The sequence below is a fragment of the Stenella coeruleoalba genome (genome assembly GCF_951394435.1).
Source record: "Stenella coeruleoalba genome assembly, chromosome: 15".
NCBI classification, from domain to species: domain Eukaryota; kingdom Metazoa; phylum Chordata; class Mammalia; order Artiodactyla; family Delphinidae; genus Stenella; species Stenella coeruleoalba.
In genome coordinates, this window is record NC_137161.1 from 27464764 (window position 1) to 27489330 (window position 24567).

A 24567-nucleotide genomic window follows, 5' to 3' on the forward strand; every position below is an offset into this window, starting at 1 on the left:
ACACCCCCCGCCCCGGCTTTTGGGCCCTCACACAATCTTGCAGTTGTCACTTAGAAACCTCGGAATAAAATATGGGCCCCTGATCTTGCCAAGGGCCTGAATGATCTGGGGGGCCCTGCCCATCTTCTCAGCCATATTGCCCCATATTTTGCCCTCTGGGACTTTTTTTAACCTCAGTCACAGAGGGCTGAGGTGCCCACACCCTCTGATTCATGGCACATCCAGTATTCCCCACTCCAGCCGCACAAGCTGACTTCTAGCCTTGCAGGCTTCCTGCTCTCTCTTGGCCCCCACACTGGTTCCTCTGTTCAGAGGAACCCTCCCTTTCACCCTAGTGCACCCCTACTTGTCCTCAGGGCATAGCTGAGGCATCACTTCCTCTGTGAAGTGCCCCTGACTTCCTACATGGCAGGGCCAGCTTGCCCATTGGCCTCTGAGCTTTGTGACTCTGCCCTGCGTTTGGCTCGGCGTACTCTAACAGCTGCAGTAGCGTATCCCAGCTCCCCTACTTACTAGCCGTGAGATCTTGGGCAAGTTATTCAACTTCTCTGTGCCTCAGTTTCCCATGTTATAAAATGGGAATAATAATTGTTGTTAGTTCAGGGGTTGCTGAGAGCATTACAAGAGTTGCTGATTGCAAAAGGGCTTGGAAGGGTGCCTGACATATAGTACATGCTCATTCCATGTGGATTCTATATGTACAGTTGCACCTGGAGCACCCAGGGTTCATCTAACACATGTTTGTGGGGTTGTGTGGAGTAAGTAGTGACCTAGACAGTCCTAGTCCCTCATCTCCTTGGAGGTGACATTCAAGGGACATAAAACTGGGTGGGGATGGAGAGCGCTGGTACCTAGACAGGGTGGCCAGCAAGGGTCACCTGGAAGAGGTGATATCTAAGCAGAGACGGGAGTGATGAGATGGCGCCAGCCATGGGAGGAGCCAGGGAAAGAGTGCTTCAGGCAGAGGCTTCACAAGTTCAAAGGCTCTGAGGCAAAAATGAGCTTGGGCCAGTTCGGGAACAGCAAGGAGTGGAAGGAGATGAGGTCAGGAAGTTGGCAGGGCCAGAACCCAGAAGGTGCTCAATAAATCATGAGTGAATGACGGTGGGGTGAGAGTCAGCCTTAAAAGGTGGACATATGGGTTGGAGAATTAACTTTTCACTGCTCACATAGAGGAAGCTGTTGATAGTTATTCGTGGTGTAGTCATATTTTTGAGTTTGTTCTGGGTACTGGGATCTCTGTCCCCTAGGGGTGCCTAGTCCAGTGGGGTAAATAAGACAAGTCGGTGCCCATGAGCTCCACTCCTCTACCTGCTCGATGATTCTATCCTTCCTACCTCTTCCGTAAGAGATGGGAAAACTGAGCCCAGGGAGCTTCCAGGACACTGAGGGTCCACAGTGACTTAGGGACGGAACTGGGGCTGGACTCTCCCTCGCCAGGTGGGCAGGGTGGAGAGGTAATCCCCCCTTGAACTGACAGATGGAGGTGATGTATCCAAGGTCCCATAGCTCACTAGTGTCAGGTTGAAGGTCAGATACCAAGTCTCTGACCACCAGCTGGTAGGTGGTATCAGCACCTTTAGCAGATAAGAAGAAACCCTCAGCCCAGAAGGTGAAGTTCAAAAATACCTACGGGGTCGGATGTCCTTAAGCATGGATGAAATACACAACTTCTGACATGGTTTCAGCACTAGGACGCCATGGAGGGCCTTCTATCTCCCAAACCTCCCCCAACACCGGCTCACTGGTTTCAGAAAGTCCACTGTTAGGAATTCATTTTTCCAAGTCACATCAAATAAGGAAAGAATTTTTTCCCCAGGGATGCTTGCTGTACCATGATAGACTGGAATAAAACCCCCAAGTTGGAGACAGTGAGGAGGGGTGTGAAGAAGACATCCCCTGGATGGAATATTCTGCAGCCATTAAAAATTATCATCTGGGGGAAGAGCTCATGGAATGATATTCAGTGAAAGATGCAGAATCTTGAAATCTCTCACAGCATGTTTACAACTATGGACCAAAGTAAAAATGAACATGCACAGAAAAGTGAAAGAAGGGTGGTGGAACTACGGGTGTTTCTCCACCTTCTTTTTGTGTTTTCCTAAAGACCATAAAATGTTTCAGTTCAAGAAACATTTATCTTGAGTACTTACTAAATGACTCCCTTACTTCTGAAGAGGAGAAATGATAAAGTTTCGTAAAACATGTCAGGATATTCATTCTTCTGACTTTATAGCATTGCCGATGGCAAATTTCCCCAACGACAACAATAATTATTATTATATCAACAGTGGCTCCGCATGCCTGGCACTGTTCTAAACGTCTACCCTTCACAGAAGCTGGCCTTGCCAGGGGCTTTCGATAGAGGGATTTGGAATCAGCCTGTTTCCAGTTCAAATCCATGCTCTGCCATTTCCCAGCTCTGTGATTCTCTGTGCCTCCCTTTCCTCTGTAACATGGAGATTTTAATAGGAACTATCTCCAATGTTGCAGTGATGATTAAATGATAATGTATCTGCAAAGTGTTTAGAGCAGTGCCTGGCACAGAGTAACCTGACTTGATAATTGTTGACTATTTTTTGTTTACATTTCATCATTCACCTAAGCCTCACCATGACCTCATGGGAGAAAGCTCTGTTATCAGCCCGATCGACAGACTGGGGTGAAATGACTGGCTCAAGGCCATATGGTTACTGTGCGGAGGAGCTGGGGAGGGTCTGACATCTATGTGGCGCGCTGCCTGCCTCCCCGGGAGTCCCAGTCTTGGCATAATGGGTTTAGCTGGTGAGAGCTGCAGGCTCGGCCCTCCCCAGTCTGCTCTGATATCCCTCAGATTTCAACCCTGCCCTGCCCATCACTAAGGAGGGCAGCTACTAGTGTCTGGGTGTGAATCTCAGTGCTGTGTAACCCCAGGTCGTTGGCAGAGCCGCCCTGAACCTCACTCTGCATATCTGTAAAGAGGGGACCAGACATCACATGTGCAGGCTTTGCTCCATAGTGTTAGGAGGAAGCACTGCTCTGGGAGTCAGGAGACTGATTCTAGGCTCGCCTCTGCTATCTCTGCTCCCTCTTCTGGGCTCCAGCTTTCTGGTCTGTTGAATGGGCATGGGACAAGATGGTCCCTGAGCTGCTGTCCAGAGCCGATAATGGATTCTGTATGAATTCCAAGGAGGAGAGTGGCCACAAATGCGTCCACTCCACGCTGATGGGGCTCTTTCTCTGGTAAGCTTCACTTACTCTGCCTGTTTCTCCAGTGTATTTCCCCAGGCCCTCCTCTTCTGAGCCAAAGGAAAGAGGGTAGGAAAAGCCTGAAACTGACTCTTCACGGCTCTGTACGCCACAACTCAGAGACCACTTGCCCGAGGCCCTGTGGGGGGCCTCTGGAACCTGACGGCTGCTGTGTTCTCTCTCTGGTCATTTGGGTCCTCGGAAGCAGATTTGAAAACAGAGACGGAAGTGCGGGAGATTTACTGGGGACAACACCTGCAAGAAAAAGAGGTGTGCCTTCAGACCAGGGTGCAGGTCTGACACCTGTGAAAGGAGAGGTGGGAGACAGGGAGATTGGGGAAGAGGAGCCCCAGGCCGTGGTGCAGCTTGAAGGAGGACTGGCCAAGCCCACAGGGAGCTCCAGCCCCAAGATTTCCTGCAAAGGAGTCTCATGCTGGGCAGAATGTCCAGGCCCTGGTTCCCCACCGTGCCCAGTCATCAGCGGGGCGTCCTGGAAGGGGGTGGCCTCAGCTCAGACACTGTGGCCCATGGAGAGGGTGCTGCAGTGGGCGGCTGTCAGGGACTGCAGTCCGAGTGGCAGGCACCTCCCCACAGCCACCACGTGTTTTTCTTTCTTCATTTAATAAACACTTACAGCTCTGGGCTGCATGCCAGGTGCTCATCTACACACCTTACGAATATCGCCTTAGTTAGTCCTCACACTCGCCTTCTGACTCGACAGTACTGTCAGCCCCATTTTCAGGAGAGGAAACCGATCCCAGAGAGGTTAAGAAACCTGTTCAAGGTTTTACAGCCAGTAGGTGTTGAGCCATGGGTCCGACCCAGACAGTCTGCGCCAGAGGCTGTGCTCTCACCACTCTGCCACCCTGCCTCCTCTCCAGCTGCAAGGGTCCTGGCCACGATTTCTGGGAACCGTTCCATGATCCCTCCTCATTGGCTCAGGAACTTAGAGCCTCGACAGACTTCAGGAAGGGGCCGGTTGGGGGTGTGTCAGAGTTCCAGACCCTGCGGGAGCTTCTGCTCTGTTCCCTCAAAGCCTCCCACCTCAAGGCCTTTGCATATCTGTTTCTGCTGCCAAGAGCACGCTTTCCTTCCCTCTTTGCCTAGTTAACCCCTCCTCCCATCGGTCCCCTGCTTGACTCCGAGATCTAGCCCAGGACAGAGATGACATGTGGTGGGAAAGAGCATGTTCTGAAGTCTCAGATGAGGGACTTCCCTGGTGGTCCCATGGTAAAGAATCCACCTTCCAATGCAGGGGATGCGGGTTCCATATCTGGTCAGGGAACTAAGATCCCACAGGCCGCGGGGCAACTAAGCCTGTGCGCCACAACTACTGAGTTCGCGCGCCTCAACGAGAGAGCCTGTGTGCCGCAAACTACAGAGCCCACGTGCTCTGTAGCCCGCGCCACAACTAGAGAGAGGCCCAGGCGCCGCAAAGAAAAGGTCCCATGTGCTGCGACTAAGACCCGACACAGCCAAAAATAAAAAAAATAAATTAATTAATTAACTAAAGTCCCAGATGATGATAATACTAGCTGACATTTATTGAGCACTTACTATGTGCCAGGAGCCGAATCCAACCCTTTATGTGGATTACCTCATTTAACCATCACAACAACCTTCGAGGTGGGGCCTGCTGCTATCCGCATTTTACAGATGAGGAAACCAAAGCTCAGAGAGGTAAGGTGACTTGCTCAAGGAGACCCAGCTAGGTGTCAGGATTCAAACCACGACCTTAAACCATATAATCCCTCTTTCTAAGAGGGGCAAAGGTGCCAAAGGGGGTCTCCCTCCCCCGCTCCCCCAGGGCTGAATGCCCCTTACGTGGGGGGTGGGGGCCCATATCTGCTCCATTCACTGCCACACGTTAGCACCTACACAGTGCTGGGCAAATAATAAGTGCTCAATAAATGTATATCTTGAATAAATGAATAAAGTAATGAGTGTAAAACCTCCTTGTGACCCCCCCCCCCCCCACTCACCTTGGTCCTCTTTGGCCTGAGCTTAAGTTAATTTGTCAACCCTCAAGGTTTTCCTCTGCTTCGGGGGATAACTGAGTCCCTTCCCTGACTACCACAGTCCTTGACCTTCCCGCATAAAAGTGTCTTTCCTTCCAAGTTCCTGAACCCTGACAAGGTCACCCCTTAAGCAGCTGCCTGAAACCTCTAGAAAGGACTGGTTGCAGGAATCTGAACGCTGGGCTCCCTGCTGGGTCAGGGGGACTTGGGCCAAGCCCCCAGCATGGGTGAGGGATGGAGTGGCTAAACAGCCTTTCACGTTCAAGCAAGTGAGGTGGTTCAGAGTTTGGGCCTGGGTCACGCTGAGCCGAGTTTTCATCCCAGCTGTGCCTCTTCAAGCTGTGTAAACTCAGGCAAGTCACTTCACCTCTCTGTGCCTGTGTCACCTCTACAAACTGAGGCCATGATAGCACCTACTAAATAGGGCTCTATGAGGCCTGGAGCATAATTAGCCCTCGATACATAGACGCTGCACTTGAACAGCCTTCAGGATATCAGCATCATTCCCTGCCCATCCCTGTTTGTCAGTTGGGGGAACTGAGGCACGGAACAGACAAGTGCCTTCTTTGGGATTTTCAGGCTCCTGCCTGCCAGATCGAGGCTGGCTCCCTCACCCCACCGTGGCCTCTCCTGCCTCCCTCTCCTGCCCACCAGCCACGCTGAGAACCATCCCTGACAGATGCTGAGGTGGCTGTGGAAGCTGCAGAGTTGGCATTTCCCGGCTCCCAGGGCTCCTGGCGCAGAGGAATCAACCCCCCTCTGCACCCCCAGCTCTGCCCCCTGCTCCTGCCTCTGCTCATATACCAGCTGGGACCCATCAGATTCAGGAAAAAGCCAAGAGGTGGCCCAGGTGCACGGAAGCAGGAGGTTGTCAATATTCACCTGTGCCTGACCCCAGATGAGTGGACAAACTCCTGAGGAGTCAGAACACCCACATGCCCCCAGTGCACACCTTCCCAGCCTCCCCGCTTTCTCACCCCAGCTGTAGAGGGGTAGGGGAGCAGAGGGGTTAAAAGCATGGATGGCCTGGCTTCAGATCCCTCCTCTGCTACTTACTGATGAGTTATCTACCCCGGGCAACTTACCTATCTTCTTTGTACCTCAGTTTCTTCAGTTGTCAAACGGGGATGCCGATACTAAGGGTACGTCCCTCACAGAGCAGGTGGGAATTGAGAGACGTGTTTAGGACGCCAGTTCACACACAGTTGGTGCTCAGTAACGTCAGCCATTTTGAGCTTGGAGTCCACTCTCTTCCCATTGACCTCTTGGACCTTTCAGCCCAAAGGAGCGTCTCCTCTCTGATTCCTATTGCTCTAACAGTCAAGGCTCTGCAGTGAAATCCCACTGGCCTGGCGTACAGTAGGGGCTCATTAGAAGGTCTGCTTGGCTGTGATGCGGCATGAACTCATGGAATCTTCATGAGCACTTGTGGAGGTAGACAGTATGATGATACCCATTTTATAAAGGACCACATGGGCACAGAGAAGTTAAGAAATTGCCCCAAGGCTCACAACCAGTGAGTCTGCAGATACTTACTGAGCACCTACTCCGTGCCAGGCACTGTGCTCAGAGCTGGGGACGCAGCAGTGAACAGGACAAAGACCTGCTGTCATGCAGCTCACGTCCATCCTACTGTGCCGACAGATAATAACAAATACATAGGTAGGCCAGCTTCCTGTCTACAAAATGCCAGGGAGACAAGTGACATGGGGCAGAGATAGAATGGGGTGGGGCTGTTTTAGTTGGGGTGGTTAAGGAAGACCTCTCTGAGGAGATGACGTTTGTATAGAGTCGAGGATGCAGCAGATGCTTGGTTGGGACACAGGTAATCCGCGCTAGCGTTGCTGTGGCAGGTGCAGTCTGGAATCCTAGAGATCCCAGGACTGGTGGAACTTAGAGCCCGCTTGCCCAGGTCGGCTTCGAAGTGATAATGATTACCCCTGCCCCAGTTGGCCCACCTCTGTGAAGCAGTTAAAAGAACAGGGCAAATGACTTGGGTTCTCTGAGGCTCGCTTTTCTTATCTGTAAAATGGGCACTGACAAGCACAGCACACACTCAGGAGAGAGGAGATGCTTAACAGAGACAATCCAAGGAAAGTGCCAAGCATAGAGCCAGACGCAGAAGAAGCACCCGGTCCTTGGTGGCTGGAGTGGACAGGTGACCTTCCTTTCAACTGCCCAGAACCTTCCAACACCCTTGCCTGATGAGTCCCCTCCTCCCACTAGAGAGTCCATACTGATCTCCCACTTCCTCTGCAGCTGGGGCAGTCATGTGGCCCAGCCTAGCCCCATGCCGTGCTGGCTAGAGTGTGGCAGCCTCTACACTGAGTGTCCAGAAGCAGCAGGGACAAAGGTCCAGGTGTCAGCATCCAGGGCTGGTGTCGGCAGCATGAGCTCTGGCCTTGGGGCCCCATTAGCAGGGATGTCTCCTTCTGGCCAGGCCTTTGACCTAATTTTGTTTTGTTTTGTTTTTGCGTATGAAGCCTCCATCCCGATGTCTGTGCCTCTCGGAGATTCTTCAAGCACATTTGCTGCCGTGGGTCCTTGATGACTCAGCAGCCCATGCCATTGTCTGGAAACTCCAGTAGCAATATTTTTCTCAGACTGAGTGGAATACCACAGATTCCAGCCTTCTGGTGCAGGATGGCCCCTCGCGGGTATGCAGACACCCAGTTCTTTCCACTGTCCTCACTCCAAGGACAGGGGCCTGGGGCTGCTCACACTGGTGTTCGCAGCTCCTAGCACAACGTGACTCAGAGGAAAGTCTCAGTTACATGTTCACGGTCTGAACAGATAAGTGGTACAGGATATGGTTTCCACACATCTGCGCATTCGTGGTTACTTCCCCGCACCCTGTTCCAGTTTTCTGATGTTTTTCTGAAAGTGTAGCGCCCAGAACGGAACACAGAGCTCCAGAAATATATGAGCAGAGCTGAGCAGAAAGGGACTGTCACCTCTTCACTCTAGATATTGGACTTCTAATAACTTGTCCAGACATTTCATAAGCTTTTTGGTGACTGTTTGCCCTGGTGACATACATTAAGCTATGATCGAGTGTTCTGTTTTTATGCCCCTTCCCTGTACTGTTGTTAAACCTCATTTTCCTACCCCTTCTCCCTTAATCTCATGCTGACGATGGCATTGTCCCCTTCCCCGCCCCCAGGAATGGCAAGTTGATTACAGCTCAAGAGCCCACTTTGGTTGGTAGCCATAGCCCAAAGCATAGTGTTGAGATAGATTCTAGAACTGAGCTTGGGCTCAGTGTGAAAGACTGCTGTAATTGATTAATGATGTCTGCCAGGATATGGGAAGGGAAGTGCTAATTTATTTGAGACGTACTTGTCATTCCCCATCACAGGTGCTTCTAACCTGGGGACCATAGAAAGAATTCAGGAGGCCCACCATTAACTTGGACAGGAAAAGGATTGCACCTTTAATTTCACTAGCCTCTTTCTGGAATTTATCACTCCTTCAATGATGAATGCAGGCCACAGACCATAGTGGCATTAGCAGGACCTGTAAATTGTCACTAATAGAAATCACAGATATTTTCTTGTCACATTACAGATGTTCCAGATATCTTGAAATACCGTATATGCTCATAATGACTCGAAAATTACAAGTTATTTGCTAAATCTTGTGTTATAATATATAATAAAGAAGCACATGTATTACTGTAATGCAGATTTGTTTTTAATATTTTGATAATTGTTTCAATATAATTGGTTTCCTTTGTAATACTATATATTTTATTTTATGAATTTAAAAACATTATTCTGAGAAAGGGTCCATAGGCTTCATCAGATATCAAAGAGTTCTGGGAACTCCGGCCCATCAGGTTTTAGGAGCTGCCTGCCTGCCACCTTTCCAAGTTCCCTCCCTTATCCTGGGTCTGCGAGGGGAGCAGGAGGGTGAAGTCCTTCAGGCCAGGAGAAGCTGACCACACAGCCAGCTCCTGGGTCGTCCACCCTCAGGTGCTGCAGGAGGTGAAGGACCAGTAGAGGTGGTGGGAGGTGATGTAGGAAGTGAAGGAGAAAAGGTGGTGCTGCTGACTTCCGGGCCACGGCTGGGCTACATCGTGACAGAGCGGAGAAGTTGGTGTTTCCCACGGTGATGCGAGGGAAGGGGTCTGAGCCTGACCTCCTAGAGGTTGGAGGGAAGTTTTAGCCACAGAGAGGTCCCAGATCATCCTCCCTTGTGAGCTCAGAGGCCCTGGACTGCAGGAGCCAACAGCCTGGGAGGTAGGAGGCCTGTGGCACAGGGGAAAGGGGGCCCAAACCCCTTCATCCAGCATGGGCAGCTTACCAGTCGTCACCTCATTCATTCACTTATTCATTCATTCACTCACTCACATTTACTTAGTGTCTAGTAAGTGGCCTGGTAATGTGCCAGGACCTGGGCTGGGCAGTAGGCAAAGGGATGTGTGTGAGGCTCAGTCCTCCCTTCACAAGACACAAGCAAAGACAATGACAACGTAAAGACTTGATGCTTTGATGGGAGAAAGTCCATGATGTCCCTCACCCAGCCCGGAGGGATCAGGGAAGTCTCTCCGGAGGAAGTGATCTCTCAGATGAATAAGAATTAACAAGGTCTGTGGGTGCTCAGGAAGGGGGGAGGCAGCATATGCAAAGGAGCTGGGGAAGAAAGAGGACACAGGGGACTTGCCAGGCATTCAGTGTGGAGGTGGAAGTGGTGAGAGATGGCTGGAAGGTTCATGCAGGAAGCCTGGAAACCGTGCTTGGACAGTTCCCCGGCTGTGGTGAGGAAGGGGTGAGGACCCCTGCTGCCCCATCTGTCAGTGGCACTGAGCTGTGACTTCAGTGGCCTGGAGAAGTTCAAGGTCACCGTCTGGGGTGGGGGAGGTGGAGGAGGTAGGGACCATCTCACCAGGGCTGGCAAAGGCCAACTGGGAAGCTGGGGCCGATGCCTTCCCCTCACGGCAGCCTCCACGAAGCTCCTTTTGCTGCAAAGGCCTGAGCGGGCCCTGTTCCTTTATTTATGGGCTGTGTGAGCAATTTGCTCCTTGCTGGCCGGCTGGCTGGGTGTGTGATGTGGGGATTACTCATGCCCCAGTTGTGGTCCGGCCTCTGCAGGCTGCGGGGTAATGAGTGAGGTAATTAAGTGTAAAAGACAGGAGCGGGCAGGGGAGGGCTGAGGGGGCCGAGCAGTCACTGGTTCTTTTCAGGAGCAGGGGAGTGAGATAATGTAGGATAATAGCTCAGCCAGGCCCTGCCCAGGCAGCCCGGCCTGTGCCGAGAGGTGCCCCCCAAATGGCCAAGATAATTCAGCTTTTTCAGGAAAAATGGGGGGGCTTGGGCAGGGCCTGGCTCCCGGGGACAGCTGTATGGAAATGACAGCGCCTCTCCTTGGTCCTGTCCTGTGTTGGCTGATGGTGGAGAGCCAGCGCCTTTGGCTGGGGGCGAGGCTGAGAAGAAGAGGCTAGGACCAGGAAGGTAGATGAGTCGAGATGAAGGGGCCATGTGGCGCTGGAAGACTGAGTTGTGTGTGGGGAGAGAAGCGATGTATTGAGAGCAGCAGGTGAGGTTTTTGCTGGCTCCAGAGTCTGACTAACTCACGGGGTAGGAACTGTGGCTTTGTCATTGGCTAGCTGTGTGACCAGCCTAGCTGTGTTCCCTCTCTGGGCCTCAAGACTCTCATCTGTAAAGTGGGGGCGTCCAAACAGTCCCTACCTCACAGGGGAGTTTGGAGGATTGGCAAGATGACGCACAGCACCTGGCACGCAGTGAGTGGTCCGTACATGCTTCAGACAGTCAAGTCCACAACCAGAGGGCACTGGTCATTCATTCATTTATTGAACACATATGTATTGAGTGCCTAACATAGTCTGATGGTTCCTAGTGTTGGGAAAATAGCAGTGAATAGAACAGAGTCCGTTTCCTCTTGGAGCTGCCATTCTAAGAGGGGAGATATGCCACTAATCATTAAACACATAAACATATAAGGTCATACCAATGACCCCACTTCTGAAAACTTATTCTATGGATGTGTTTGGACACACGTGAAATGAACACATTCAAGGTTATTTACTGCAGTCTTGTTCAGCCTAACCAAACCTCAGATGCAATCTAAATGTCTATTATACGTGAACTGATTAAATAAAGTATAGTATAGCCAGAGGAAGACTCTACAGCCACGAAAAAGGTGAGGTCGCTGTTTATGTACCGATGTACAGAAAGATCTCCAAGACGTATTGACAAATAAGCAAAGGAATGTGAGGAATACTTTGAGTAAAAGAGGGGGAAATAAAAATATTTTAATACTGGCTTGTGATAACAAACTAATAATACTTGTTACCTGTGGACAGGAGCAGGTTTGGAATGAGAGGGGTGGGAGGGAGATGTTTCATTACGTACTTTTCTATAGTTTTAATTTCTGTACTGGTTCAAGAATTTTTTAAACAGTCAGCTTTCTCTTTCCTCCTTCCTCCTTTCCTTTTCCAGTATTTGTTGGAGGTGGTGGGCAGGGCGTGGGACCAAGCAGGGAGGGCAGCTGAGTGAGGATGGGTTAGAGTAGGGAATTACAAATATGAAAATGGGAAAGACTAGTGTGAACCCTGTGGTACTGTGATGGAGTTGGAGGGATCAGTGTGAACTCATGGCTTTTGACATGGATAGACAGATAAGCATAGATGTAAGTGTGTGTGTGTGTGTGTGTGTGTGTGTGCGCACGCATGCACGTCATACAGGTGTTTCTCAGCTCTGTCCACAGACAGAGGCTAGGAGCCCTAATACTCATGTAGCAACGAGTACTCCTACACAAAATCTTGATTTCTAAATGTAGCATCCTCTACCGAAAGGAACCAGGAGTCCTTGGGAAAATGACTGACTAGAGGGCTGGGCCAGGGAAGGTACACAGTGAGCCTGGAACATCTACTTGTGCTATAAAATAAGTAGAAGTGTCTAAGTAATGCTGGGGACATGTCAAAAGAGTCTAGGAGCTACTGGCCAAATCTGGGACAATTTGAGCTTCGGAATAAATGATGACAGTAACAGAATACAACACAGTGAATAAAAATACGACTCTATGAGCCTACACTGATATACATATATATATATATATATATATATATATACACACACACACATACACACATACATAGCATGCCTGGAGGAAGAGAAAGCTCTTTCTTACAGTAGAACATCCAATAGTAAATATAGAAGGAAGGATGGAAATATTACGGTAATAATTGAGAGGTAACCTTTTTATCAAACTCAGGTTCTGCTGTTCCTCACTCAAGAATCCAATACTGAGACAAGTGTTGGGTAAGTGGAAAGACAGCCTTACTGAGGAAGCCGGCAAACTCTGGGGAGAATGTGGACTCATGTCCCAAAGAACCAACTTCAGGTTGCTGATCAAGAGCTTTTAAAGGGGAGTTTCAGGGGTGCACAGGAAGTGGGGGGGATGGCTACATGCAGAACAGCACAGTCAACTGCCACAGTCATCTTGAAATTGGTCACGCAGTGGTCCGATTAGGGTCATCTTGATTGTTTTAAGTACAGTTAATCTTCAGCTCCAGGGTTGGTTGTTCCCATTTCCTTGAAGCCAGTTCTTGGAGTTGTGCAAGGTGGAGCAGCTTACGTTATGGCTGCAGTCTGGTCATCATGTAGTTAACTTCTTCTGCCTGGTGGGGGTTTCAGTATCTGCAAAATAGCTCAATAGATATGGCCCAGAATATTATCTATAGCCCTTGAGGAGGAACTAAAGGCCCTTGACTTCGTTTAATGGCTAAACTATCATTATTTTATCTTGTTTGACTATTTCCTTTGCTTCTGCATTTTCTCATTTCTCTGACTAAATTTATTCTTTGGCTAAAGTTTTTCTACAGACAAGAGGATACTGGTGGGAGGTGCTGTCCTGGGAAGGCCCCATAGTGTCCTGCCCTGTTACAACATCACCTGTCATGGGACACACTGGTAGGATGCACAGAGCACAGACTCACTTCTGGGATGTTCTTGCCAAAGATGCAAAACCTAAATCTAATCATGAGGAGCCACTGAATAAACTCCAACTGAGGAACATTCTACAAAATAACTGGCCTGTAATCTTGGTAAATGTCAAGATAATGAAAGACAAGAAAAAACTGAGGGACTGTTCCAGATGAAAGGAGATGAAAGAGATAAGACAACTAAGTACAGTAAGTATTTCTGGATGGATCTTTTTATTTATTGTAAAAGATTATTATTGGGACAATTGACAATATTTGACCTGGGTCTGAAGATGGATGGTAGTAGTGTATCAGTATCAGTATCCCGGTTTTGATGATTTTATTGTGATGATGTAGGAGAATTTCCTTGTTTGTAGGAAATACAGACTAAAATATTTGGGGGTAAAGGGGAATCGGGTCAGCAACCGACTGTCAAATGGTTCAGAAAAAAAATCTCTCTATATAAAGAGAGAATGACAAAAGCAAACGTGTTTAAATGCCAACATTTGGGGATTCTGGGTGAAGGATGTATGGACATTCTTTGTACAATGTTTCCAACTCTTCCGTAAGTTTAAAATTATTTCAAAATAAAAAGTTTTTTTTTTTTTTTAAAAGTCATTCAGGGGTTTCCCTGGTGGCACAGTGGTTGAGAGTCCGCCTGCCGATGCAGGGGACACGGGTTCGTGCCCTGGTCTGGGAGGATCCCACATGCCGCGGAGCAGCTGGGCCCGTGAGCCATGGCCGCTGAGCCTGCGTGTCTGGAGCCTGTGCTCCGCAACGGGAGAGGCCACAACGGTGAGAAGCCCGCGTACCGCAAAAAAAAAAAAAAAAAAGTCATTCAGATGAAGTGGAAACCATATATCAGGTAGTCATAAGTGATCTATAGAACAATTAAGTGGGCAGGGGAATAGCAAATGGAGAGGTGGTGCTATTCTAGATCCGTGGTCAGTCAGGCCTCTCTAGGAAGGGACTTCTGAGCAGAGACTTGAGTGAAGGGAGGGAGAGAGCCCTGTGGATATGGGGGACAGCCTTCCAAGCTGAGGAACCCATCAGAGAAAAGGCACAGAGTGGAGCCAGTTTGGCATGTGTATTGGTTTCTGTTACCATGTAACAAATAACCACAAACTTAGAGGCTTAAAACAGTTCTGTGAGTCACAAGCCTGGCACAGCCAACTATGCCATATAACCTAACTTAATCTCGGGAGTGAACTCCATCATAGTCACAGTCCAGGGCGTCATCCTGGATATGCACACCTTGGGGGCCTGGGAAGATTGAGTGCCATCTTAGAATCCTTCCTACCACAGTGGGGGTTGGGGAACAAGGAAGCCAGTGGGGCTGTACCAGAGTGAGCAAGGGGGTGAGGGGTAGGAGAGAGCAGAGTATCTCAGGCGGAGAGACATAAGTATACCATACAGCCCAATGGGAGACTGAGGTCCAGAAACTGCCCTTGTGTATTTTTGCTCCTGAGTAAGGGGAGGGTCGTGCCAATTCCCCATGGAAATAAAGAGCAACTCTGGGGTGGAACCCAACAGATGATTTCAATCAAAAGAATATGCCTAGTGTAGCCCTTGGGGAATCAGTGCGCTTCTGGGTATGGGTGATAAAGAGCTCTGCTCTATGCCTTTGACCTGGCAGGCGCAATGCAAGGAGCCACAGGGTCCCGAAACCGAAAAACGTTTGGAAAAGACTGGAAAAATATTTTTTAAAACTTTCCAAAATTCAAAACAATAAGGTTTAATGAAGTATCTACAAAGTAGCATAATGTCAACTGGGATCAACAACAGATTCAAATCACCGAACAGCTCTATATGTGTTATATTTAACATGACTACATTTAGTTTCCATTTTTTAATTACTGTATTTATTCTCCCATAAGGATCACATGCAGTGTACAAAACAAAATGGTACAGAAGGGGATGGAGTGAAAGGGAAGTCTCTCTCCTACCCTTGACCCCTGGCCACCCCTCCTCTTCCCCCTGAGGCCAGTTTCCTGGGCTCAGAGGTATTTTCTGCACACAAGTGAATACGCATACCTACGCTTTACAAGGGTAGCTGCTCTGCCTGCTTTCTTCCCCTTGGCAATGTGTCTTAGAGATGCTCCCAATGACCTCGTATGGAGCTGCCCATTCTTTTGTACAGCAGCTGAGCAGTCTGTTATTTGGATGAACATTGGCTGTGAACCAGCTCTGCCTACAACCCTACCACTTCTTCTCCCAGCACCCTAAGCACTCTTGGCCTCTCCCTGGCCCCTGGGAGGGTCACTGAAACTCCAGCTCATCCCACTACTTCCACTCAGATGATGGGTGTGGGATCTGCTTGCCCAGCTGCTGCCCAACAAGGCTGGGTCACACCACCGAGAAGTGTGTAAGAGTTAAGGCCCCAGCCCCAGGGCAAATGCTGTCCAAAGAAAGTCAGAAGGCAGGGTGGAAGGGAGAAGAATTTATCAAGTGCCCAAGGGCAGGAGGCTGAGGGCTCAGTCCTGCCAATCTGAACATCATTGCCCACCTCTCCTGTGCACAGGTATAAGTTTCTCTAGAATGTCTCCAGGAATGGGATTGCTGGGTTGTAGAATATGCAAAATAATGCCAAGTTGTTCTCCAAATTTATTGTACAAATTGACCCCCCTAAAACCAGTGTGAAGGAGTTTTCCTTATTCCACATAAGTGATCATATTTGGATTTGTCCAGCTTTTTAAGTTTTGCTGATCTAGTGGACATGAATTGAGCTTTTACTTTGGATTTCCCTAATTACTAAGAGGTTGAGTATCTTTTCATATGCTTACTGGCTGTTCATGTTTTCTATTTTCTATGTCTGTTCAAATCTTCAGCCTACTTTTCTTTTTGACTGTCTTTGTCTTGTTGATTTGTAGGAACTCTTTATATATTTTGGATACTAATCTTTTTTAAAATAAATTTATTTATTTATTTTTGGCTGGGTTGGGTCTTTGTTGCTGCACGTGGGCTCTCTCTAGTTGTGGCGAGCAGGGGTTACTCTTCGTTGAGTTGTGCGGGCTTCTCATTGCAGTGGCTTCTCTTTGTTGTGGAGCATGGGCTCTAGGTGCACAGGCTTCAGTAGTTGTGGCACACGGGCTCAGTAGTTGTGGCGCATGGCTTAGTTGCTCCATGACATGTGGGATCTTCCCAGACCAGGGCTCAAACCCGTGTCCCGTGCATTGGCAGGTGGATTCTTATCCACTGCGCCACCAGGGAAGTCCCTCAGATACTAATCTTTGTCAGGTTGTTACAGACATTTCCCAGTTTGTGTCTTATCTTTACAGTTTTTTATGGTGAACTTTGAACAGAGGCTTAATTCTAATGTAGATTGGTTTATTAATATTTGCCTTTTATGGTTTGGACTTTTGTTTCTTGTTTAAGACATCTTTTTTTCCCCCAGTATTTATTTATTTATTTATTTATTTCGTTGCGTTGGATCTTAGTTGCGGCCCGCGGGATCTTTTAGTTGCAGCATGCAGACTCTTTGATGCAGCATATGAATTCTTAGTTGCAGCATGTGGGATCATAGTTCCCTGACCAGGGATCGAACCGGGCCCCCTGCATTGGGTACGTGGAGTCTTAGCCACTGGACCACCAGGGAAGTCCCTGTTTAAGAAATCTTCTCTAACCTAAATCATCCCAATCTTTCTACAATGCATATGTACATATATTAAAAATGAGACATATTGTATGTCCTATTTTGTAGCTACTTTTCTACTTAACAATATAGTGTGAACATTTTTGCATGTCTAAAATTCTGCAACGGTTGTTGGTAAATGGTTGCATAGTTTTCTATTGTAGGGGATATACTATGTTATTTACTGAATCCCCTGTGCATGAACATTTACATTTTCAACTTCTCACTATTATCAACAAAGTTGCCAAGAACATCCTGCAGCTATTGTGGTCCACATTCATGATGATTCCTTGTAGATACAGTCCTAGTAGAGAAATTGCCCATTCAATTAAAGATTTCTGATCCACTGTACCAAATTCGACAGAGGTCTTACTTTTGATTCCCTTCCCAGAAACAATATGACATTGTATTAAATTGCCCTTCCCAAGAGTCTAGAAGCAGCCAAGTGGATGAATGGCAGCGGGCAGGGGGTCCTGGAGACTGTGTTTTGAGCAGGAACAGTTCGTAGGCGTGTTCAGTTGCGGGCATGGAGAGGGTCCCTCTGGGGGAATTTTACTCCCTCTCTTTCTTCCCACTCCCCCACAGGAAGACACCTTTATTAGGTGGTGTTGAGCAAAGAGAGCCAAGAAATGCCTAGTGAGACCGGCTTGGGTGATTCTCTGCTAACTAATTGTATTATTATTTTTTTTTTTTGGCCGAGCTGCGCTGCGTGCGGGATCTTAATTCCCCCACCAGGGATCGAACCCGCGCCCCCTGCAGTGGAAGCCCGGAGTCCTAACCACTGGACTGCCAGGGAATTCCGTAACTAATTGTATTTTGAACGGTGTGAGTGGCTGCCTCAACTAGCCCCTCTGTGTGTAGAGGACTGGAAACAGTGTCTCTTACAGCTGCTGCCACCGTGGCAGGGCAAGCAAGGTTCTCCTGAAATGTTTGTCCAGTGAACGAAGGAATAAAAAAATGTCCCCCAGAGAACTCTCAGCTTGAGAGCTTGAAAACCTTAGATCAGAACTCCAATCTTGCTGGGAGTATCAACCTTTTAATAGTTAACTATTTATTTTAGCAAATATCAACATATATTTTTTTAAAAACAGTAATCGATACTAATTGTTTATGGTGGTGGTGTAAAGTTTCCTATTAGCATGAATTGGCTTTATTTTTTTAAAAAATGAGACAACTTAGAGAAAAATATTAAGTAAATTGTATGAAACACAGGGACTTCCCTGGTGGTCCAGTGGTTGAGACTTCACCTTCCAATGCAGGGGGTGCAGGTTCGCTCCCTGGTCGGGGAGCTAAGATTCCACATGCCTGGCAGCCAAAAACCCAAAAACCATAAAAGAGAAGCAATATTGTAACAAATTCAATAAAGACTTTACAAAATTTTTGTTTTAAATTGTATGAAATACAGACAGAGTGCAAATGGGGAGGTGCAAGGGGGGGAGGTGGTATGATTATGTCAAAACTTTGAGAAACTCTGCCTTAATGGAAGCCCCTTCCTTCAAAGAAGTCTAAGACATGGCTGGGTTGCGTCAGCGAATAGCAGGGCCTCAGGACCCTAGGGATGGCTCTGGGCAGCTTCAGGAGATGCAGACATCCCATTTGGGGGAGGGGCGAGCCGTTCTTCAAGGTATTGAAAGTGCATTTAGGGACTAAAAAGTGTCTTTCCCTCTTTATGACACTTGTAGCAACTTTGTGCAGTTTCAGCCTATGGAGGAGGTTACCCCATCACTTTACAGAGAGAAACTGAGGCCTGGAGCTTGTGCTCATGGGGTGAGTAAACGGGAGAGAAGGACTAGACCCCAGTGGCGGGTTTGGAATTTGTGAAGAAGTGTGTCAGGACTTGGACCTCTGGGACCAGGACACCCACAGCCCTTTTATGATAACAGTAACAACAGCAACCATCAACATTTATTGAGTGCCTGCTGTGTGCTGGCTCTCTGCTAAGCAACCTTGGCCAGCTCCATGAATTCTTTACGTTCACCCTATGGCGTGGGATCTGTCATCTCCCAGAAAGTGTTGAGGGAGAAATTATCAATTCATGGTGCCTGCTCTTGTAGAAACTTGAATTCCAATAAGAGAAAGGGAGACAGAAAATAACCACGGAAAGACATAAATGAACGAGATAACTTCACGTAACGATAACTGCTATGAAGAAAATCAACAGGGCAATATGATACGGTCTCTGGAGGTAGGGAAGGCACTGTTCCATATGAGGCCATGAGGGGAGGCTTCTCTGAGGAGGTGACATTAAAGCTGGAGCCAGGAATGTACTGGATTTAAACCTGGGCCATTCGAGAGTCCTACTCATGACCTCAAACCTATGCCACCTCTGTCTCGTGTGGATCACAGGTGCTTCTGCCACAGATGCCTTGCTCCCTTGTTAAATGTCCTGGAGTCATGGCTTATGGGTGGGAGTGTCTGGGACCTAGGAATGGAAGAATGGTAAGACACCTGAGCTGAGAGAGCTCGTACCCCTGGGGCTGCCCTGTCCAGTTCCAAGGGCTCTGTGTTCTCAGCCTCAGAGGAGTTGTACAACACCTGAAGGTCTCTCTAGGTGATCCTTCTGGCCAGAGCGGTGACCAAGTCCCAAGGAGGAGATGGGCCCTGCTTACAGCTGTGCAACTGCTGGGCTCAACGGCGCCCAGTTGGGAGCTAAGAGGCTGCCTTACACCAGAAAGAGGGGGTACCTGCTTCTAATTCACACAAAGGAATGCTGTGGGTTAGTGGCAGCCCTGGGCCCTGTGTTATGATGGTAGACATTGGCCTCCATGTCGTCTGCCCTTCTTCTCTCTGCTTTGAGGCTTTGTCCCTGCCAACCCAGGAAGGCAGTGGGTAGAACGTCATCACTATTTGAGGATTGCAGTCCTTGATTACAGTGAGGGGGGCCTTCGCAGGCCCGTCACAGGCCTTGTGGAGCAGTGAAGAGGAAGGGCTAAGACTCTCTGGGGTCTTCGTGGAGATGACAGGCTGAGGAGTGGGTAGGGCCTGGGGCGGGGGTAGCCCAGAAGGGCCTTATCTCCTCTGGGCCAGTGTCAGCTCATGTCCCCAGCCTGCAGTACAGGCTGGAGCTGCCAGCCTGAGACTAGGGACCCCAGTGAATTTGCATTTATGTTGGAGACTTCTGTTTCCAGGGCCTGGAGGGAGGAGGGTGGCCACCGTGGTCAGCTGAACAAGAGGTGGAGAGGAGGGGCCTCCAGCCCTGTCCTGCCAGGGGCACGGGAAGTGGCTGGTGGTCTGGGCCTGCCTGGCCGAGGAACAGTGGCACAGAAGGTTCTCTGGGCACAAGGCCGGCCCCGACAGCCTGCCGGTCCAGCCTCCCAGCCGCTTGCCAATGTCAGCTGGGAGTTGGCTCCGCCCCATGGGCCTGGGGGAAAGGTCAGAGGCCTGTACCAGCAAGGGGCTGGGTGAAGCAGAGGCACTCCTGGGACTGGGCGCAACTGTGTCATCCTGTCCCACCCTCTTCTCAGCCTGTGAAGTGGTTTCAGCCAGGAAAACCAGGGCTCAGAGGTGCTGAACAGTTAGTCCAAGGTGATCCAGCCTGTAATCCGGTGCCCCATGAAGCTGCCTCCTAGTAACGCTCGCGATACTCACGTGCTCCGGGAGACACCCTCCGACTTTGGGGCAGAGAGGAGTGGACACCCCTGTTGTATCTGATTTGTTTTTGGAGAGTCGAAGGAACTCATCACAGACTTACGACATCCTTAGGACTGGCTTCGTGATGGCTCGGGAGTCATGTTTCACTTCATGAAGAAGTCCATGGTCATGACCAGGTTCAGACCAGGTTGACCCCTGACTTTGGGGAATGTAGCTTCTCCCTGTGAGATTTCATAATGGGGAAGGAATGACAGGAAGGAGAGAAGGAGGGAGGGAAGAAGAGAGGAAGAGAGGGAAGCATGGAAGGAAGGCATGAAAGAAGGGATAGAAGGAAAGAAGGAAGGATGGAAGGAGGGGTAGATGGAAATAAGGAGGGAAGGAGGGAAAAAAGAGTAGTTGAGAAGAAAAGTCCGGGCCAGAGGGCACCGGGGAGAGCCGTCTCAGCCCCGGCAGTGTGCTGTTGCCCTAATGGACCCAGAGCTGTGGCAAGTCCCCTCCTGGCTGGTGTGTGGAGTGCTGTCCCCTCCCCATACCCCTGCTCCTGCTGCTACAGCTGAGGCCTCCTGACTTCCAGTGGCAGGCTGAGCCCTGCTCCAGGTGGGAGACCAGTGACCGCCGGGTGGGTGCTCCAGGGAGCGGAGGTCAGGGCCCTGCTGTGATCTTGGGGCTCAGCTCTGGTGACCCAGGCTTTACCTTCATCCATTAGTGCTTTGCTGCCTCTAGCCGGGGGTTCTGCCTTGCTCTTTGGGCTCTCTTCTCTCCCTCCCTCCCCCATCCCTCCAGACGGAGGTCTTGGCCCCATTCCCCCAGCCTGTGACTGTGGGCTTGCAGCTGACAAACCTCCTGGTCCTGGCTCTCCATCCAGCAGCACGAGCCCTCCCTGTCTGTCACCAAACAGTCAGGATGGCCTCTTCCACCTGGCAGGCTGGCTATTGCCCAGCTTCGTCTTGGGAAATGAGGACCAGCTCTGACAACCTGCTGCCTAGGTTCAAATCCTGGCTGTGCCTCTTTCTAGCTGTGTGGTCTTGGGCAAGGCCCTTTGCTTTTCTGAGCCTCTGGCCGCTCGTCAGTAAATGGGCGTAATGCTAGGAACCGCCTCTTAGACCACTGTGTGGGTTATATAAGATCATGCATGGAAAGTGCTTGGCTCTGAGCCTGGCATCTAGTAAGCACTCGATACCTATTAGCTCTTATTATCTAAACTCTAGCTTTCAACCTAGAGGGGATGTTAGGTTCCAGGGACCTCTTCCTGTGCCTCTTCCATTAACCTTTTTTATGTCTAGTGTCACATGACTGTTTCAACACGTATAGGATTGAACCCTGCCACTTTTGTACTACTGCCACTTTTCCCAGCTAACATTTAATGAGTGCGTATTACGCATTGTTCAAGCATTTTAAAATACGGCTCCCAATTCCTTGACACTCCTCCTGTCAAGTGGTGGGGTCTATGTGCCCTCCTGTGATAGTTTCTAGAAATAAAATGTGGCAGAAGTGACACCGTGTGACTTCTGAGGATGGGTTAGATGTGGCCTATCGCTTGTGCTCGGGTCTCAGGACACACTCTCAGAACTCAGCTGCTATGCTGTGAGGAAGCCCTGGACCCAAGGAGAGGCCTCACGTAGCTATTCTGGCCAATAGCCTCAGCTGAGCTAGGCTTGGCTGCCAGACACGTAAGGGAAGACACCTTTAGACGGTTCCAGTGCCCGGCCTTCAACTCTTTCCAGCAGAGGCCCCAGATATTGTAGAATGGCAGGAAGCCATCGCTAATGTGCTCTGTCTGAATTCTTGAGCCATAATCATCTGTGAGCTTAAGGAACTGGTTAACAGTACTGTGTTTGGGGTGGGTTGTTACTCAACAGTGACTAGCTGGAATCCCTGCACTGACTCAGGAAATAGTTGTTATAATCATCTCCATTTCATAGAGGAGGAAACTAAGGCCTGGGATGCTTTAGCAAGTTGCCCAAAGTCACAGAGCACATAAGAGAGGGGATTTGTCCTCATGAGTCTGACTCAAACTGCACACCATCTTCCAGGATGTGGGCCAGAGAGGGGACTGGATGTCAGTTTGAGGGCCCAGTGGGGCCGCAGGGGGGCACTGTGGTAGAATTTGTGAGATCGGGAAAGGGCACTAAGAGGCTCTCTTGGGTGCCGTGTGGAGAGGGGTGAGAAGGGGCTGGAGGTGGCCATCAGGATGGGCAATGCCATCCTGCCATTGTCCGCTGTCTGCTCTCAGCCCTGCCTCTCAGAGCTGTGAAAACCGCAGTAGGAGCCCTGGTCTTAGGCCCTCGTGAGCTCTGCACCTGTCAGAGCTTGGCCCAGCCAGGGATGCCTACTAATTGGGCTGACCTGGGCTGTGCCTTCGGACAGGCAGAGCTGGGCAGCAAAGGCCAGGGGCTTCAGGGCCAGTATGAGCAGAAAAAGGACCCAGGTGAGTCCTCTGCCCTGCACACCTCAAGATGGGCTACAGCGCTCCAAGATCACCTGTGCCAACTGCGTCCGTTTTGGAGCTGGCTGTGAGTGACAGAGAGCTCCAAAGAAGAGTGACTTAAAGAAGAAAACCACCGATTTCTCTTTCTTATAAACAGTCTGGAGGCAGGCAGTCCTAAGCTAGCAAGATGGCACTTTGATCCCCAGGAACCCAGCCTCCTTCTATCTTATTGTTCTACACTCCTTAACACCTCATGGCCCAGAATAGCTGCTGATTCTCCAGCCATCATGTTTACATTCCAGCCAGAGGGAAGGGGGAAGAGGCAAAGACTGCTCCCCCTCTCTTTAAGGATCTCTCCCAGAAATTGCATGTGGTACTCTATTTAATTCCTCTTGGCCAGGTTAGAGACACATGGCCACACCTAACTGCAAGAGGCTAGGAAGTATGGTCTCTATTCTGGTGTCCATGTGTCCAGCTATGTCTAGGTGTTCCAATACCAAGGGAAAGGGAGATAATGGACATGGGGAACCACCAGCAATGCCAGCCATACTGGCAACCTGGCAGCTAGAGTGAGTGTTTTTAAAGTCAGATCAGATCATTTTATTTCCCTGCTTTAAACCATCCTGTAGCTCCCACTGCTCCCACTATAAAGGCTAACTTCTCATCCAGCCCTCAGGGCTGCCTGATCTCATCCTGACCCACCTCTGCTGCCTCACCCTCCCCAACCCGCCCCCAACACTGAACTCAAACCACACCCACACCCACCCTCACTCTGAGTCTCCTTTGTGCTCTGATTATTTGGAAAAGTCCCTACTATGTGCCAGGTACATTTATAACATTTTCTCATCTTAATCCTTGCAATTGCCCTTTGAGGTTGGTACTATTAAGAACCCCTTTTACAGATGAAAAATACAGAAACGTGCTGGGTGAGGCTGTGTCGTGATCTCCTTGCTGCACTGCCTTGTTGACGAGAAATGACATCACTTCTGGGGGCAAGGCACACAACACTCTTCCATCGTCTTGTTCAGTCCTCACAGCTACTGTGTCCCTTTTGCAAATGAGGAAATGGAGGCTCAGAGAGGGACAGTGACTCCTCCAAGGTCACACAGCCAGGTAGTAGCCATGTCCTGATTGGAATCCAGGTTTGCCTGCCCCTTGCCTCCTGGCAGCTGCCCCATCTGCCTCCCTGGGGGAGGAGTGAGGACGGACCACACTCTGCCCGCCACGGTCCTGGTGAAAGTGGCAGGGATTCCGAAGTCCAGTCTTCGGATGAGGAAACTGAAGCCCCCAGAGGGAAGAAACTTGCCCCGTGTCCTACACACCATCAAGGGCATTGCTGGCAAGGGACCCAGGTCCCCTGACTTCCAGTGAAGGGATCTTACACACTTAGCTCATTCATGCACAAATATTTATTGAGCACCTACTGTGTGCCTGGTACTGTGCTAGCCTCTGGGAATCACAGCAAAGAAGAAAACAGGCATAAATCCCTGCCCCCCATGGAGCTGGCCTTCTAGGGTACAGTTGGGGAGGGGGAGACTGAAAACAACCAATAAATCTTCAGCAGCAACTGTCTTCCCTCTTTATTTCTTTCCTTCAACAAATATTTATTGAGAACCATATTTCTATAAGACAGACACGGTCTTGACTCTCCTGGAGTGACAGTCTAGTGGTGGAGACAGGCACTAAATGCACATCAATAAACAAGATAAATTCAGATCGTAATAAT